The 12,628-nt window shown below is 41.5% G+C and overlaps 1 protein-coding gene across 4 annotated transcripts in view; it reads right to left on the bottom strand.

Moving 5' to 3' along the window:
- Window positions 1–5,724, bottom strand: part of LOC136734481 (hippocalcin-like protein 1) — a 33,013-nt gene extending 27,289 nt beyond the window's left edge. The window contains exons 1-2 of one of the 4 annotated variants that reach the window (XM_066697961.1): window positions 5,542–5,724; window positions 5,242–5,388 (exon numbers count right to left, since the gene is read on the bottom strand). The gene's annotated coding sequence lies outside the window, so the exon portion shown is untranslated. Of the gene's footprint in view, window positions 1–469; window positions 550–5,241 lie in introns of those variants that run through there. The other 3 variants (XM_066697972.1, XM_066697950.1, XM_066697988.1) reach the window with 3 other exon arrangements.
- Between the last annotated feature and the right edge of the window lie 6,904 nt (window positions 5,725–12,628).

The raw sequence follows: 12,628 nt of genomic DNA, 5'->3' as shown, positions 1-12,628 counted from the left end.
AAAAACAAAAATAAATCAATTCTAGGAGACCAGGCGCCCATCCTGAGTGGGGAAATCAGAAACCTTTGATGTACAACTACTAATCTACACTTTACTGCAGTTTTATCAAGTGACCTTTGTTATCGATTTTTTTATTTATTTTGCAAGTTATTATTAGAAGCCGCCATATGGAGAGAGAGAAAATAAAAAAAATAAAAAGAAGATTTTGACGGAAGGGCTGAAGCATGCTGGTCTTGCTATTATGCGAGTGGTCTCTCAGTCTCATCATCCTACAGCACTGCAGACTGACCCTGCTACAGGGCTGGGGCTCCTGGTGCCACAGACTGCACCGCAGTGAGCACCACAGTGAGGGCGCCAGTGAGGCTAAGGACAGAGAGAAGATCCCACAGATGGAAATGCACAGGCTAGCTAGAAGGTTGTGCCTCCCTCATACATTAATCACATTAGGTTGTAAAAGATGAATACTAACCAAACGCAAACTGACGAGTCATGTCTCTTCATAGTGACAGAAATGCTGTTTTGCTCCATTCCAAAAAGCAAAACCAAAAAAAACTTTCTATTTGTACACTTTCCTGGGAACAGCAACTGTTGCCTGATGGTCTGGCTATTGTCAGGATCCTCCAACAGGCTTCCTCTCAATGATTCCACTAACCCAGTCATGAGGAAACTCAGAGTGATGCAATCACAGTCACCTCATGTGTTCCACTTGCAACAGTTGACAGAGGAGTTCTTTTGGCACCAGCCCTGCTCTTGGATTGCTGTATCGCATTTCCATTTTCCTTGGCAGGTTCGCACAGTTCTAAACCTCGACATGTTTTTCCTGCCTTCGGAAGGCAATCACGCGTTGTGAAAGCTAACTACAGGCGTGCTGCAGGCATACCTAATATGATAAGCCAACATGTCAAGTGATTGGTGTCTCTGTTTGTTGAAGACTGTTTAAGGGATGTCATTTGGCACCATTTGTGCCGCCAGAGCTCAACAGCATAAGATGACATCTCTCAAAAAAATAACCATCATTATTATGAATACACTTGACAAATGTCTTGGTGACTTTAGAAGAAATGTAATATAAATCAATACACAATACTGTACATAGGCTACAGCGTACACGTGTGTTTTTCTGTGCTTTACACCCACAGACAAGTAGACGAATCTCTACAAAAAGCTTTACCACTGAAACTCCCCACAGATGACAGCTACAGATTGGAAGGGGTGACCTCACAGGAACGTCGGGGTAGGAGGGCTGCAGAGCGTGGGGGCGACGAGTCTTCTCGGAGGAATCCTCCAACCGAGGTAACGGCAAAAACTCACTTACAGAAGACTGGGACTTAGACATGCCAAAGACACCTCACCCAAGACCGTGGGCATCCGAGACTGCAGCGCCCTCACAGGGGTTGCACAGTTCATGCGAGACTACTTCAGCAGCTCTTCAAATCCAGAACTGTGGTTTGTGATTAAATACAATTGGGAGCCAAATGATCAAGCTCCAACTGTCCACCGGGGACCCAGAAAAGCAGATCTCACACTGCTCATCGGGTAATTAAATAAATTGCATTCCCCTGCCGACAAGATAAATTAAAACAAATGCATGCAGGTATTGAACATTCAGTATAATCATACTAACGACAACAATCCCTTGTTGCTGATGTAAATTGCAGCACTCTCCATTAATTACTCCTGGGCAGAAAATAAAAACATGTGGAAATCACATTCTCATGCTAATGGACCACAGATATAAATATTCATTCTTTTGAGGTCTGTTTTATAAACATCAGCTCCATGTTAGTGTCAGTTTATCACCAGGAATGATCTGGATGTGTGTGTCATGGTTCTTGTGCTACAAAAAAAAAAAAAAAAAAGTGAGAAGTACAAACCTGACTTCCAAGGATCAAAACTAACAGAAACATGACTACACAGACAACCTCGACAACCTCGTGGAAGTCCATCCCCCCCAAAAAAAAAACTTTATACAGTCAAGTCAGTTACAAAACTAAAGAAACAACCATAGAAGCCCTGTCATCTGTGGTCTTCCTCAAAATGAAGAAGGCTAAAGCCAAATTGCATCTTAAACGTCTTCTAGTTTGGTGAAGAACACAGGAGTGGAGGTCACTGGTGCTCCTACAGTGGGACTTAGTAATGGAAGAATCCCATCCAGTCGATTTCTGACTCATGCCCAGGAGGCAGCTTCAGTAACATGGCTACCATTCAGCACTGGCGGCGATTCGCATGTTCAGACCCTTTTATTGAACTCCTATTGGTCTTTCTTTGGTGTTCTTGTTGCATTTAAAAACAGGATGGCTCCTCTGTCCTGGGCACTGATGACAATATGACCTACTTGTGACTACCATGCTTAAAGGAGTGGAAAGCAATCATGCACTATTAAGAAATGAATCCACATTAAAGGAGGCTGGGGTGAAAGTGAAATTACATTAAGTCACACTGGGTGGGGGGAATATATATAGGCCTATATATACACACACACACTATATATATATATATATATATATATATATATATATATAAACAGTATTTATTTCCACTCTTGGAAATACATTTAGGAAAATATACATCATACTTTTGGAATTTCCTCCTCTGATTTTCTCCTCACCATAGTTTCAATGATTCACGGACTCCACAGTAATTGCCACCACAAACAGACATTCCATTGCATTCTCCCCCTCCACTGATGTTTTCTTTTAATATTATTATTATTACTACTACTACATGAGTGAAGATCTCTCAAAGGAGATCTTCATAATCGACAGGCGAGGGAGGGGGAGGCTAAGAGTACCACGGCAAGAAGCGACTTATAGGCTCATTATCCTGTAATGATGATGCTTCCAGGAGAAGGGGCAGTATAAAAAGGGGAGGCTGTTTTTTAATGTATTGTGTGTGTGTGTGTGTGTGTGTGTGTGTGTGTGTGTGTGTGCGTCCAGTATCACTTTCTACTGCTCCTAGATAAAAATACAAAAGGCTACAGGTTTGTAAGGTGCAGCTGGTGGAGAGGTTAATAAGTCTAAGCCCTAATGAAAATCCACCTCAAAGCATTTTAATATAATGCTTTCCTCATACAATTTGATGAAAATATGTCGTACCTTCTAGTGAGGTGGTTCTATTCTTCTTTTCCTTTGTGCGAGACAAATAAACAGTCTTATTAAACTGACAGTATTGGAGCAGTTAATTTCTTCTCTCCGCCATCATTTTACATTAATTAGGAAACCCATTAGGTGGAGAAGATGCCTAAGCCTTTCGGATATCCTCTTTTCTTGTTTCCTTCAATACTCAGAGCATCAATTTTACAATTCATTATAATGAGATATTTCATAATTAGACAGAAAATGATATGTTGATTAGTTAATTAGTTCTTAGATCAGTTTCAATGGAGGGCAGTGGCTGACAACTCAACATTTCAAATCAATACTGTAACCAGGGCAACGGCCTGTTTGATCCCCCGTGATTGGCACTTTAAGCTTTTTCAGATGTCGAGCAAAAGACCTTCAAGAACAACTTGTAACAGGCAAAGTATGACAATACGATAACCAGAATACAATGAATCTTCCCTTACATTACCCTGCTGCCCTAGAGCCCATTTTACTCGTAGGATGGAGCGCATGCTTTGGGTCACTACGGACTCAGTCTGTACTGTGTGCAGAAATCTGTATCTGTGCAGCTTGGAAATACGTTCATGTCTAATATGTTCACATCACACACTTTATTCATCCTGTGATGAGCAGCTCGCTCTCTGTTATTGAGACTGGGTGAGGTTGCACGACCCCTAAACAGGGAACAAGTGTCCTTGATTTGATTGAAGTTGGAAAAGATACACAAATAAAACAGAGGGAAACAAACAAATTAGAACAAAATGCACGTGTGTGTGTGTAGATTAGTAAAAAAGTGGAAGAGGAAAGACAACTGCCAGCCTGCAAGGTAAAACTGCAGCTCAGGATGGGAAAGATGGATAATACAGCAACAGGTCAACTGCACACTTTCTGAGGTTCCAGCCCAACAGGATAAAGCTGCAGTGTCATGCATCAAGCTATATATTAACAGCCCCCTGCCCAAAGGCCAAATCCTGTGGCACCTCTGTGTTCAGTGTGAAATAAAAGTATAAGGAACCAGAAGTCCCTCAAACGGGAAAAACAAGGAATGGTACAAGCTGTCACCAAGCAAAACAGAGACACCACTGAGGGACTCACAAGTCATTCAAAAGGAACTAATTTCTTCTAAATGTGCTGTGCCCTTATACTTCCCATTGCGGAGGGCGGGGTGCCCTTATACTTCCAATTATTATCCCAGCATGCTACATTTCAGCAGGATAAATGCTATATGTATGACAACGCAAGCACTGAAAATGTGTATGTATGTAATGTGCAAAGAGACCCGGCCTGGAAGACTGGGGGGCAATAAATCCTCGATTTTCTCCCTTGATGGTGTGGTGTAAGTCTTGCTGGACGCACAGTAGTGATACAGACACACAAAGCCCATGCGTGGTTCACTTAGACCCCACACTTTTATGTCACTGCCAGAGTGTAACCAAATCTAATTCGCTTGTTTAAAATGTTATCCATTTGGCATGGCAAGCAGCACAAGCGTTACATCCTAGGCTTTAGCACAAAGGAGATACGTGACGTGCAGAAATGCCCCGTTATATTATACTAGTACAAGAGGGGATATTGATTTCCAGATCAATCGCCAGGCATTAACAATACCATAGAGATGTCTTGTTTTTCAGCATCGACGTTTTTGTCCTCTAATGCCGCACCTGTGAAACGATATCCAGCCGTTTTGTGTAATCGGGCTGCGTTATCTGCTTTATAGCTAGGTATATATTTGCGGACAGGCGCTGTCGTGTGCGGCGCTGCACCGCGGTTACATTTATTCGCGTCTCACATGTGCCGCGGAAACTCACAAACGAGACAAAGTTGCAAGTCGGTGAGCCATTGCAAACAGCGTCAACGCAGCCCGATCACACATCGCCTGATCACTGATCAGCCCCTCACGGAGAATAAAAACACATGCAACAATTGCGCTGTGTTTTCAAAGTTTCAATGTTGCAACGGCGATCTGCGAGTTGCACGGTCCTCCGACTTCCCTGTCTATATTATTAATGGGATACTGTCAAAGCAGGCTGGCGCATGTCAGAGCCCTGCACCCCGGGCAAGACAGCGTGACACTCGGCCGCTAAAAGTGACCAGGCGCCGGCAGGATGCTCCGGCCTCACAACGCCGCAATCAGCCTCACCTGAGCGACACCCGACCGTCAGACAGCGGCGCTTCCTCTGCAGGGGATCCGGTGCTCAGCAGGTAGAAGTGTCCCACCGTCTCTGCGCCCACTTTCTTCTTCTTTGCAGTTTAGCCCGTGTCACCAGTTCATCGCAATGCGTTTCTCCTTTTGGATTAAAAAAAAAAAGAGGAAACGATGAATATTCAATCTCCCGAGCGAAGCTGTAGCAATACACCCCCCAAAAAAACAACACAGCAAAAAGCCCCGGACCGGCAATGAACCGAAAGATGATGGGTTTGCTGTACTTTCCTCACTCACTCACTCTACTTTCTTGTGTTTGCCTGCCTGCCTGCCTGCCTGCCTGCTCGTTAGCCTTGCCGGAGGGGAGAGAACTTGCACGGCCCCCGGCTCCACACTTTGCGGTAATTTTGTTTTTCAAAAGTGCTCGGCGCAGCTCATTTGTCGGGGGCAGGTCGCTCGGCGCTGCAGCCCATTCCACTGTAACTCTTAATGGCGTCTTCCAGTGCGCCGATAGGGGTCCCCGCATCCACCCAAGTTACAGTTAACACATTCGCAACACGTATATCTATTTTCTCTTTGGTCCAGCTGTTGCTTTCCTGCACACCAATACAACCCAACCCTGATTGAGACACGAAACACACTTTAAGCAGGTCGTTTCAGTACGTCCGGACGCCGTCACCCCCTCGGTCTTGAAGTGGCACATTCCGCCCTGCGCCACCCCTCCCCCGCCCCCTGTGCGCGTCACGCAGCGTGGACAGTCCGGAAGTGGGCTGCTCGATGAAAACACACGCAAACGGGGAAACAACACTTCAGACCCATCTGAGCGTGTCACTTGTTTTAGGGCTGTTATTTGTTTTTGGACACAATGAAGTCGAGTTCCATGGAGGGGCGGAAAGCACCGCGGTGGGGAGACCAACGCATGGACGTGTGTGGAGGGTCTGTCAGTCGTATTCATAATGATACTGTAGATGTAAATACATAAAACGGACTAGCACTCTGCTAGTGAAGTTGCCTCACGCCATATCTCGCTTATCTGTCTTCCTTCCAGTATGCAAATAATACAGAGATATGAAAAACACACCATTTAATATGCTATCGCCGAAATGCCCTTCACTTTTAAATCGCACCGACCGATTAACATAAACAAACAAACAAACACGTTGCATGTAGAAACATCCGTCAGAGATGTATCATTATATCAAACATGCCATGATGCACAATGCGCAAGGGCTGGGGTCGAGCAGGTTTCTACTTTGCAAGTTTCAGAAACTGATCATAAGCGATTACTATAAGCGATATATTAGTGCGATTACTGTAAAGGCACTAATTTAAACACCGTGAAGAAAACCCGTGTCTGTATGATGGTGACATGATATGGTGTCTTTGAAGACTATACTGGCTGTGATATTTTCAGTACTGAGCAACTGGTGTGTATATGTTGTAGATACATGATGATGATATATGAATAACGGTATTGTGGTATACATATATGGTTTGGTATTGTACTGTTTTATTATGTTATACTGGCAATAGAATCTACACATTGTGCGATTTATAATGCCTAGAGATTTTAAACAGCATGATCACTTTCAAATATGTATTGTAACAAAGTCAATGAATAGATTAAAAAAGCTGTTTCTGTTTGTGTGTGTGTGTGTGTGGGGGGGGGGGGGGGTCCTACATTTCCCCCCTCTCTTTAAACCTGTGAGAGTATGAAACATGAAATATGAAAACAAACAAACAAACAAACAGACGCACTCTCTCTCTCCCCTGTAGGTGGCAGGTCCTTGTCAGTGTTTGGAGACATGGTTAATGCACTTCTGTCACACTGACGCTTTATTTATTCATCAGCTTGATGACTGACTCACTCATACAATGTCTCAGCTCTAAACAAACAAAAACGCTCACTCAGTACATAGCCAGGGGCTACATTCACATGTTTAACAAGGCAGTCAGATGATTACACTCTTTAACAACAATATGTTGAAATTATACACCGATTATGTTAATAATACTGACACATTTGTATAATTCTGTGGCTATAAGGTACAGTATCTGCCCTCTCCTAAATATTCCAAAACACAGTTCAAAATCAACACAAAATGCAATCATATATAGGGCTGGTCCAAATCCAATTCTTGTCACACCCACAACTCGCAAATTAAAAACCTACCCGGCTATACCATCTTTATTAATTAAGTAGTAGAAAGTGGCTTGTGATTGTTTGTTTGTTTGGGTAGTTGTTTTTTGTTTGGCCCAGGCCTCAGTATTGTGTGAACAAATGACACACAATGAGTTTGTTTTAAGACATTCTTTCTCCGTGTCAGTGCGTGAGTGTGTGTGTTTGTGTGTGGTGAGAGGCAAGGTCGCTTAAAAAGCTTGAGAATCTGTACAGACAGATTTTGACCCAAAAGCAATATTTCTGGAGATGGATCCTGTTCAGCAGTATTTTCTGACTTCAATATTCAAGAATATTGAATATTCAAGAATATTCAAGAAAAATATTCAAGTTTGTAAACTTTAATCCCCCTTGAATTTGGAAACATATGTCTTGCTCTGGTTTGGAGTTTCCTTCTGTTGACTTTCTGGGCACAAGGATGGATTTTCTCAGTGATGGGACTGACACACAGTCCATCCCGAGAGACTGAGAATGAGGGAAGTGCTATTCCTATACCCCACCAGCACACAGGACCAGACAGTCATTATATTGCACTGCTGTAAACATTGGATGAACACGTCTGCCAATGATAGAATAGTAAATGACAACCAGAGGCTTTTTTCTATGGCCCTTTCCAAGATAATTGGGATTGATTGCAGGAGACTTCACTAACTTTCCCTTTCTCTGATCCTCACCTCTCACCCGTGCTATTGGTTTTCTGAGTAGATGTGCAGACTTTATGCATGTTTACTTGATAAATGTAGCCTAGGATCCCCCCCCCCTATCGTTGTTACACCCACAAACATACACATACAGAACCAGATGTTGTTTTTTACAATGATATATATATATATATATATCATCGTAAAAGAAAACATCTGGCAAATACCGAGTATAACAGCAGCAGTAATAACTCAAAATAACACAGAAGTGTAAATCTGAATTTTCAGAAGCTTATCAGATAAGGTCTAAATCAACTATTTAATCAACTATAGAACCCATGGGGATGTCAGAACCTTAACTGCGCATCTACAGCGGTCACGGCACAGGCATCTGAATTTATACTGAATTATAGGAAAAGGTGAAATCACCTGTGTTGAGATTTAGATATACCCAGAAATAATCATTAAATCTCTAGGGATTACAGAACTGTATATGATTTTTACTCGGCCTACTCTGAACATCTGGAAGACTCCAATCTGTTTTATAAAGTAATAATGGAAAAAGAACATAACAATATTGCTAAATCTCTAACTTCTGCGCACCCTGGTAGAATTGACTGCTAACTATGAACTCATTATAACAAGTAAGACAACAAATTAAATATAAATGTAAATAATATTCCTGCACATACTACCACTTACACCATTGCGCCATCCTCTTCTTATCTGTATTCTTCTTCGATTATGTCTTCCGGTCGTTTTCTGACATTTCATCTGTTTCTCGGAATGAAATTTTGTTTGTATTTTTGGAACTCCAAGACTCTGCAAATGTCCACAGCTGCATTTTTTCATCTTCCCCGTGGAGAGGTACGTTGTACAACAAAATGTTTAACAACCATAAATGCATTCCTCACACTGTAAAATACTATCCATGCAATCAATGCATTTAGCTGTCATGAAAGGGCATTTCACTTTTATCTGCTCCTTCACTAGTTGCACCACCGATTATCAGATCAATTTTTTAATCATTTTAAAGAGTTGGATACATATAAGACGATATAAAGCGTTTGAATTCTCAATCTCTTTGTGAGCTAAATTATTTAAAAAGTCATATCAAGACAATTATAAGTCCAATTATAGATTGAATTCGAGTACCCGAGGGACCCATTGGAGCAAGAATCAAAAGGCCAGTAGAGCCCCAGGGCTGAAACCCGCTTACTTAACACATGACGGCTGTGGCAGAACCGCATTCGGGGCCAGTTCTCCAAGGGTCTTACTATTCTGGCCCCTAGTTGCTCCAGTGATTCAGGTACATCACACAGCGAACAGAGCAAAGTGCCATGAAGACTGGCCATGGAGTCACCAGCTGTGTGGGTGGTGGGGGGGTGGGGGCAAGAAACAGAAAACAGAATCAGACTGAAAAATAAAAGGCCCATTATTTTGGCAAAGAACAGTCATGTCGTTTCCTAGCAACAATCACAGAAGCTTTCTTTCTGGGTTTATGTATATATATATATTTTTTTTTTTATTATTATTAATAATTTTGGAAACACACAGAAAGACTCTAAAATAAGTATTTGTAGGAGAATATATACTGACAGTGTGTTCAAGTGGACTTTAAGCACGTCTCATGTTGAGGCTGGAAGGACCGGTCCTTACATTTGATATACCAACACCCGAAAATCTCGAACCATAATCCTGCTTTGAAAGTTAGCAAATGCTATTTAATTGCACTGCTTAATTTATGTGGTTTAGGATTTGCATTATTCAATTAGCTGCCTTCTTCAAAATATAATTAATGTAGGATGTGGGGGCAGCTTATTTCTTCCCTGTTCCTGCCTCATGATCAGCCATTGAAACAGATTTAAAAACACAATTTATAGGTTTCACACAAGCTGCGTTTAAGAGTTACACAATGATTATTTATAGAACAGAAAATAAACACTCTAGTTCCAGTTTTGTATCAAATATGAAGGATCAAACCTCTTACCTCTCTGGCCATTGATGTCACAAGACACTCTTGAGTGAATTATTGTACAAGCTCCATTTCCACCCTGTCTTTCTGTCTCTGTATTTCAAACACTTGTCTTGAACTGCATTACTTAATTGGTTTGGACATTCACACTTGGTGATGAAATGTGGTGCAGAAAAAAGCAACAGGACTTGGAAGAGTTATGGGTCTGCCACCAGAGCTCAAATACTTTTTCAAATATATTTTTTCCCATATGTATTCTGAAGGGCACTGGTAACCCACATACATTTTCAAGCTTTCTATTTTGCTATAATTCTTTCAGCAGCATTTAATTATTGGTAATAAAGAGGTTAAAACAAGAAAAGCACTCTTTATTTATTTTATATCCAGATTTAATATGCTGACCATACATCACAGCTGACTGAAGGTAACATATCACACAAATGACATGTCAGTTATACCGTTTTTGTCACAACTGCCTACACAAACAGCCAGGGAAGTGGAGGACTCAAGTGCAGGAAGAAGCAGATATATAACAGTCCAGGTCAAAGAGCCAGCAAACAAGGCAATGGAGGCAAGGCAAAAGGAGTAGTTGGGGTCACAGTCAGAGGGCAATCCAGGAATCAAAACACATGAGCTCAGCACTCAAGCAGAACATTTAGAATTGCAGGTAAACTGACAAGACTTAGCATTGAATGTAACTAACAGGGGGTGTAAATACAGAGCAGATGTAAGCAGGGGACAGCAATGTGTAGTGTTGGTCCAATGAGAGTAGAGGGTTGATGGTGCATGTGCACATGGTGCTGAAGAGTGTTGATTGGGTGATTGATCATTGTGCTGGGGAATGAGAGACAGGGCTAGAATTCAGGTGATGGTGACCTCTGTAGGCGAACTGGGGAAGTGTGGAGAGCTGTTGTAACAGTTTTCCTCAACATGACAAATTGTTTTATTTCATTTTTGTGCATAAATACAAATAACAGTGATGTTGTGAATTAATATTTATACACATAGATAGATAGACTGACAGGTAGACACGTCAAAATATATCTATATTGTTAAATAGTTCCTTCAGTGAACATACAAGTAATACACCCTCAAACTAACAAGCTACTGTACCACATCAAAACAAAAACACTTAATCCATAATTCATGATCTGCTTCTGTCTCAGACAAGAATATTGGATATTGGAAGTTCTCCTTTTTATTTATTTTTTGGGGAGAGGGGGGGTATAGCTTTGTCTATGAAATTCTCTTAAGCGACCAACCTGTCAGTCAACTGATTCAGTCAATCAAATCCACACTACAAAAGCTGCTTGACTTTTCCAGAGCAAAGTGTTTCCACTTATATATATATATATATATATATATATAATGATGATATACAGTCAGTCATACATATTTGGACAGTGACACAACTGTAATAATTTTGGATTGGAAAGGAAACAATGAAGATGTGCTTTAAGTGTAGACTTCCATCTTTAATTTGAGGGTAGTTACATGCAAATTGGGTGAACGGTGTAGGAATTCCACCCATTTTTATATGTGGTCCCCCCAATTTTAGGGGCTCAAAAGTATTTTGACAAACTAACATAATCATGAATTAAATTATGAGTTTCAATACTTGGTTGCAAATCCTTCGCAGTCAATGACTGCCTGAAGTCTGGAACCCATAGACATCACCAGATGCTGGGTTTCTTCCCTGGTGATGCTCTGCCAGGCCTGCACTGCAGTGTCTTTAGATCCTGCTTGTTCTTGGGGTGTTTGAGCCCCTAAAATTGGGGGGACCACATATAAAAATGGGTGGAATTCCTACACCGTTCACCCACTTTGGATGTAACTACCCTCAAATTAAAGTTGAAAGTCTACACTTGAAGCACATCTTCATTGTTTCCTTTTCAATCCATTGTGGTGGCATACAGAGCCATAAAGATGACAATTGTGTCACTGTCCAAATATGTATGGATATAACTATCTAGTGATGTGCAAGGGTTAACTTTATGTTTAGGGTGGGGTGATATATTGTGTTACTGTAGCAGATACTTTACTGCTGTGTGTACAGTGACTATAGGAAGTATTCCTCACTTATTAGGGCTGCTCAGTCTGGGAGGACGGCCAGCTCTCAGCAGATTCTGGGTGGTGCTGTATTACTTCCACTTCTTAATGATTGAATTGACCATGCTCCAAGGGATATTCAGTGCCTTTGAAATCTTTTCATACCCCTCCGCTGATCTGTGCCTTTCTACAATTGTATAGTTTTGAAAGTTCCTTGGTTTTCATGATAGTATATTTGCTTTGAATGCACTACCCCACTGTGGGACCTTACAGAGACAGTTGTATTTAATCTGACATCATGTGAATCACTTTTATCGCACACAGATATACTCCATTCAACTTTGAATTCTGAAGGTAATTGGTTGCACCTGAGATTATTTAGGAGTGTCCTAGTAAAGGGGGTGAATAGTCTAATAAAGGTGTAAGCGTGGAGCCTTGTGCTTTATTACTGAAGGGGCAACTGGAGCACAAAGGTCAGGAAAAATAAGATGTTTTATGCCAGCCACACTCAGTCTGTGCAGGTACATGTCAGTCTATTCG

The sequence above is a fragment of the Amia ocellicauda genome, chromosome 1 (genome assembly GCF_036373705.1).
Source record: "Amia ocellicauda isolate fAmiCal2 chromosome 1, fAmiCal2.hap1, whole genome shotgun sequence".
Classification (NCBI taxonomy): domain Eukaryota; kingdom Metazoa; phylum Chordata; class Actinopteri; order Amiiformes; family Amiidae; genus Amia; species Amia ocellicauda.
The sequence above is the reverse complement of the archived record's forward strand: the minus strand, read 5'-3'. Positions and strand labels throughout refer to the sequence as shown.